This window comes from Cetorhinus maximus, unplaced genomic scaffold, assembly GCF_964194155.1.
Source record: "Cetorhinus maximus unplaced genomic scaffold, sCetMax3.hap1.1 HAP1_SCAFFOLD_577, whole genome shotgun sequence".
In the NCBI taxonomy this organism is placed as follows: domain Eukaryota; kingdom Metazoa; phylum Chordata; class Chondrichthyes; order Lamniformes; family Cetorhinidae; genus Cetorhinus; species Cetorhinus maximus.
Genome location: NW_027596519.1, coordinates 233,903 through 240,766, shown reverse-complemented (window position 1 = coordinate 240,766; position 6,864 = coordinate 233,903). Strand labels below are relative to the sequence as shown.

The window sequence follows — 6,864 nt, the reverse complement described above, 5'->3', positions numbered from 1 at the left end:
CAGATACTTGATTATTCGGCTTCAGCAACAAATATCCACAAATTGCCAACTTTAATAATTTAATCACTTAACTGAATGTCCACGTTTAAAGAGAGCAGCTACAACCACCAGTGCAGTGGAACAGGGCTGATAAACTCACGATTATATTTTGATTTTAATAACAGAATCTCCGAGATAAACATGTTCTATTCCTACCTGGAATTAACTCGGTGCTCTAATATGTTTGTTTCCAGGTATTCAGTAAACTAAGTAGAAGGGTGTTGCAATCTCACTATCTCCAAGGAGACATTCCAGAAGGTATAAATAAGTGTTTTGTGAATGTATCACTTCAGAGTTTAGTGCAGAGGTTGCCTGCAGTTTTCAGGGACAGATCACTGCTAAGTTAAAATGCTTGGAGCATTTGACGTTTTCGATAAAACATTCTATGTGAGTCTCGCTATCGTCAGTGTCCCAGGTAAGTGACTAGGACATTTGCAGTCGTGTCAATCTGTGTGGGAGCTGCTCTCTGGTTTCAATCAGTGACAGATCACGTTACCTGCTGATCGAGTGGTCACCTTTATCTACATAGCCGGTCAATGGCCGCATTACCTTAAGTGAAATGTCTTATATTATCTCTGCAGTTTGATTCAATTTCCTCAACTGTCAGTAAACCTCTGTTTACAATCCACAGGCTTTCAGAATAAACACGTTCTTGCATTCAGTGGAATATCACCTCACGTTTAATCAGACCTCAGTGAGGGTAAACTCTATGAAGGAAGGGATTCGAGGGAGTCTGGGTTTTTATTGATTCATGGGATCTGAGCATCGCTGGCAGGGCCATCATATATCACCCTTCCACATTGGCCCTGAGAAGGTGGGGGTGAGCTGCCTTCTTGAACCGCTACAGTCCTTGTGGTGTAGGTACACCCACAGTGCGGTTAGGGAGGGAGTTCCAGGATTTTGACCCAGCGACAGGGAAGGAATGGCTGATATATTTCCAAGTCAGGATGGTGAGTGACTTGGGAGGGAACTTTCAGTTGGTGGTGTTCCCATGTGTCTGCTGCCCTTGTCCTTCTAGATGGTAGTGGTCGTGGGTTTCGAAGGTGCTGTCTGAGGAGGCTTGGTGAGCTCCTGCAGTGCATCTTGTAGCTGGTACACACACCGCTACCACTGTGTGTCGGTGGTGGAGGGAGTGGACGTTTGTGGATGGGGTGCCGATCAAGCGGGAAGCTCTGCCCTGGACGGTGTCGAGCTTCTTGAGTGTTGAGGGAGCTGCACACATCCAGGCAAGTGGGGAGTATTCCATCACACTCCTGATTGGTTTCTTGTAGATGGTGGACAGGCTTTGGGGGTCAGGAGGTGAGTTAGTCTCTGCAGGATTCCTAGCCTCTGACCTGCTCTTGTAGCCACAGTATTTATATGGCTGGTCCAGTTCAGTTTCTGGTCAATGGTAACCCCCAGGATGTTGATAGTGGGGGATTCAGTGATGGTAATGCCATTGAACGTCAAGGGGCAATGATTAGAAAGTTATTTACCAGTTGCTCAGACAGATGGAGAGATTTTGCAGTCGAAACACATTAATGGATTCTAACAGGAGTTAGCTCCAGTTCTCTGCACTGTAGTGGATCCCCAGGTTCGCTTGTTAAAGAGTGTACAGAAAATTGTGCAGACAAAGGGTTGTCAAGGAGCCTTTGACAGTGTGGAGGCTGGACTGAGCACTGTAACGGTTTTAGCAGAGCTGAATTAGGGGAAGGCATTGAAATCGCCTGTTGATGCAAGTGAGGTGGGTGTCGGTGCAGTTTTATGACAGGGATATGAGATGGGGAACAATGGGCCAGTTAGTTACTATTCTTGGAGACTGAACCCTCGCCAGCAAATGTTCCCAACTGTGGGAATAAAGACATTGACTTCGATGTTGGCTCTACAACATTTTGAAATCTACATATCTCACAACTCTGCAGAGACTATTATTGATACCGACGAATAATCCTCTAACCCTCTTTATTAATATTTCATCCCAAAAATCTGAGACGATTTGACTGGAGTTTCGTGTTACAGCCGCATCACTTGGAAATTATTTTTGTAGCAGGAAGAGGTAAAATCGTAGCGGCTGCTTTGTTAAAGACATTATGCAGCCCCGGCCATGTATTTACCCTCACTCAACTTGTCTAAATTGCCTTGCATCCTTTTAAAATCCCCCTCACCGCTCATGTTCCCACCTAGTTTGGTGACATCAGCAAACTTGGAATGATCACATTTGGCTCCCTCAACCAAATAATTAATAAATATTGTGAGTAGCTGGGGCCCAAATATTGATCCCTGCGGTACCCCACGGAACACTGTCTGCCACTCAGAAAAAGACCCAATTATTCCTACTCTCTGTTCCCTGTCTGCTAGCAAATTCTCAATCCATGTCAATATGTTACCCCCATCCCATGTGCTTGAACTTTGCACATTATCCTCTTATGTGGGTCTTTCTCAAAAGCTGTGTGAAAATCCAAATACACCACATCCACTGGTTATCCCTTATGAATTCTGCTATTTATCCCTTCAAAAACTCCGGTAGGTTTGTCAAACATCATTTCCCTTTCATAAACCCATTTTGACTGTGACTTGATTGAGGTGTACAAAATGATGAGGGGAATAGATAGAGCGGACAGGATAACATTGTTTCCCTTGGTGGAGAATTCTAGAACCAGGGGACATAGATTCAAGATAAGTGGCAGAATGTGTAGGGGGAACATAAGGAAGAGCTTTTTTTACGCAGAGGGTAGTGAGTATCTGGAATTCACTGCCCAAGTTGGTGGCAGAGGCAGAAACTGTAAACTCTTTTAAAAAGTACCTGGATCTGCACCTTAAGTGCGGTAAGCTGCAGGGCTATGGGCCGGGTGCAGGAAGGTTGGATTAGAAACAGCACCTGGGTCTCCTCGGGCTGGCAGGGACAAGATGGGCCAAATGGACTCCTCCTGTGCTGTACCTTTTCTATGGTTCTATGCTTCTAAGAGAGAGAGATTGGGCAAGAGGGAAAGATAAATAAGGAGACTGGACAAGAGAGAAAAATAGAGAGAGAGCAGGAGTGAGAGAAGGAAACCCTCTTTAAGTACCGTGGGATGTAGATTATCAGGCCCTGGAGGTTCATTGGTTTTCACTCCCATTCATTTCTCCAGCACTCTTGCTTTAGTCATACTAATTCCTTTCAATTCCTCCTTCTCACTAGACCGTTGGTTATCCAGTATTTTTGGGAAGATACTTGTGTCTTCCTGGGGAAGTTGTTTCATTGCTCTGCCATTTTCTAGTTCTCTGTTATAAATCCTCCTGTTCCGGACTGCAAGGGACCTGCATTTGTCTTCACCAATTTTTTCTCTTCTTACATACTTATTGAAGCTTTTTACAGTCCTCTTTTATGTTCCTTTCATGTTTACCCTCATACTCTATTTTTCCTCTCTTAATCAAACTCTTGGTCCTCCTTTTCTGTATTTTAAACTGCTACCAATCCTCAGGCATGCTACTTTTTTCTAACAACTTTATATGGCTCCTCTTTGTATCTAATACTACCCTTAATACATTTTGTATGCACTGGTTTGGCCACTTTTCCTGCTGTGTTTTTTTTTGTGCCAGGGAGAAATGTGTAGCTGTTGCAATGCATATATTTGCTCCTTAGTTGCCCATCATGACTTTAAAGATCTTCCCCAATCTTCCTTCGGCATCCCACGCCTCATACCTTCCTAGTTTCCTCTGTTCAGATTTAGGAACCCAGTTTCGAATTGGTCCACTTCACTTCCAATCCCGATGAAGAATTCGATCAAGTTATGGTCACTGTTCCCTACAGGACCCGCAGAATAATGATTGACCAACCGCTTCTCTTTGTACAATACCAAGCCGGGGAACACCTGCTCCCCAGTTGTTTCCTGGGCATACTGGTGTAAAGAAAACATCTCGTACACACTTCAGGAATTCATTTGCACGCAGTATTATTGTTAATTTGTTTTGCCCAGTCTATATGTAAATTAAATTCACCCATGGTTACTGCAGCAACCTTGTTACATGCGTCTCTATTTGCCTCCTGCCCTTCCCCTACTGTTTGGAGGCCTATCGACTACTCCCACTGATCTTTTTCGCTCTTTGTTTCTGCTTAGCACCACCCGGAAAGATTCTAGCTCTGGGTTTTCAGAGCCAATATCCTCATTCACCATCATGCTGAAATCACCCATAACAAGCCAGCCCAAGCCAACTCCTTTTCCGGTTTTCCCTGCCATTCCTAAAGAGGCAGTACTCTTGGATATTCAGTTCCCAGCCTTGGTCACCCTGCAGCCATGCCTCCGTAATCACAATCACATCGGACCCCTTTACAACTGTTTGCACTGTTAATTCATTGACCTTATCATGAATGTTCCACCCATTCCGATACAGGGCCTTTAGACTTGTCTTTTTACACACCTTTTTTTTTTACTTTGACCCTATTTGCCCTTGTTTCCTCCCCTTGCGCTTTTGCTTTTATTACTTTTTTGTCTTTCAGTTCTGCCTTTGTTTCCCTCTCTTGTGTCTGCGCCCACCCTCAGCCTCTCATCCCCCAGCCTCTCTAGTTTAAACCCTCCCCCCACAGTCATAGCGAATATACCTGCGAGGATATTGGTCCCGGTCCTGCTGGGGTGCAGCTGTTCCCAAGTCCCAACTTCCCCAGAATCGGCTACCACGCATCAGGAATCAAGCATCCTGCACCATCTCTCCAGCCACACATTCATCCAGTGTGTTCTCCTATTCCTGATCTCGCTAGCACGTGACACTGGCAGTAATCCTGAGATTGCTAACATTGGGTTCCTGCGTTCTTATTTAATTCCTAGCTCCACTTATTCTGCTTGCAGGGCTGAATCCCTCTTTTTTACCTATGTCATTGGCAGTGATGTGTGCCATGACCTCTAGCTGTTCACTCTCTCCCTTCTGAATGTCCTGCAGACACTCAGTGACATCCTGGACCCTAGCACCAGGGAGGCGACACACCATCCTGCTGTTAAGTCACCAACTGCAAAAAGGTCTATTTGTTCCACTTAAGACAGAATCCCCTATCAGTATTATTCTCCCAATCTTTCATCTCCCCCCCCGCCCCTGTTCAGCTGAGCCGTGATTGGTACCAGGGACTTGGCTTTTGGTGCATTTCCGTGAGAAACCATCTCCTTCAGCTGTTTCCGAAATGGAAAATCGGTTTCGGAGGGGGATGGAGCAAGGGGACCTGCTGCAATGCCTGCCTAGTGATTTTGCTCTGCCTGGCAGACACCCATTCCCTTTCAGGTGAGAGGCAGTTTTTTTGGACAGCCTCTGATCCTCGGCTCAATGGTGGAACTTGTCCCAGAGTAGGGTATATATCGGAAGTGTGCACATGTGGATCTCAGAGCTTCTCAATGTCCCAGGGCAGAGGGGGAATGTGTTCTGATCCTGGAATATCCACAGCCAAGTAGTGTCCAATACCAGACGAGAATGTTGTCCAGTGTGTTCTGATCCTGTGGGGAGTATCTGAACCAGGGATGGAGGTGGTGCAGTCCGAGGGGTTTTACCTGATGCTAAACTCATGTCCTTGCTCTCTGGGCCAGACAGGGAAACGTGTTTTCAGTAATATTCTGCATTTGTTCCCCTTCTCCAACTTACAGCTAATTTACTGGCAATTGTTATTCTGTCCAGGGGAAAGTGTGGCCTCTCCACCTGCACCACTCGATACCTGATGGCTATGGCAACAGCAGACCTACTGGTCGTTATAACGGAGGTCATTCTCTATCAGATCAAATATCATTATTTCCCAGTGTCTTTCCTGGACATCACCCCTGTGTGTAGTTTTAACTCTCTCATGAGAACTGCTGCAAAAAGCTGTTCTGTATGGCTCACCATCACTTTCTCCTTTTATCGATTTGTGGCAATTTGTTGACAGAAGCTGAGAGCTAAATATTGCACCGGGAAAACTGCGGCTGTGGTTCTAGCAACAACTGACATTCTGTCATGTTTAATAAACACCCCCTTCTACTTTACACAGGAACCTGGAGTGATAATTGACAATGTCCCCTGGGGCTGTTTTACACAGCCCAGCTATTTTACTGACATTGGATGGGCGGGATTTAAGTGGTTTTATACGATTTTCAACCCCTCCCTCCCATTCTTTTTAATTCTGTTGTTCAACGCTCTGACCGTCAGCCACATTTTAGTGGCCAATAAAGTCCGTAAGAGACTCAGGGGTCAGAGCGAGGGAGAGAGCCAGAGTGACCCAGAGATGGAGAGCAGAAGGAAGTCTATCAGATTACTCTTCACCATTTCCGGCAGCTTCATACTTCTGTGGTTAGTCAATGTTATAGAATTTTTATATTCCAACATTACAGGAACAGCTTACAACAACGTTCAATACATCGTAAGACAAGTCGGGTTTATGCTGGTGAGTTTCAGTTGTTGCACAAACACATTTATTTACGGGGTGACTCAGTCCATTTTCAGGGAGCAGGTCAAGAACGCGGTGAAATATCCGCTTATATCAATGATTCAATTCATGAAGAAAAAACAATAACTGAGAACAGCCCAGAGGCATCTCCCAGGGTTTCCTGTCCATGAATGGAATATTTATCCACAAACTCCCAATAGCCACACGACAATGAGCAGCGAACCATCGGGCAAGAGGTGATGGCTGGAGGAGCGAATGTAAATGTAGCAGAAGGAGAGTCAGAGTCCTCCCTGCGGGACATGAAGGATAACCTACAATGTCGTAATTTACGGGGAAATCGTCACGGAATTAGCCTTATTCTCCCGTGTCTAACCCCTCGGCTACCGAACACCTCATCTCCATTTTGCATTTTTTGCTAATTGCTTCAAATCAGTTCCCCATTATCCCCGATCGGTTTCTCGCTGCTCTAC

The 6,864-nt window shown here is 45.4% G+C and overlaps 1 pseudogene; it reads left to right on the top strand.

The window, feature by feature from the left end:
* Positions 1-387: 387 nt before the first annotated feature.
* On the top strand, positions 388-6,520 carry LOC144674166 (putative G-protein coupled receptor 139; annotated as a pseudogene).
* Positions 6,521-6,864: the final 344 nt, after the last annotated feature.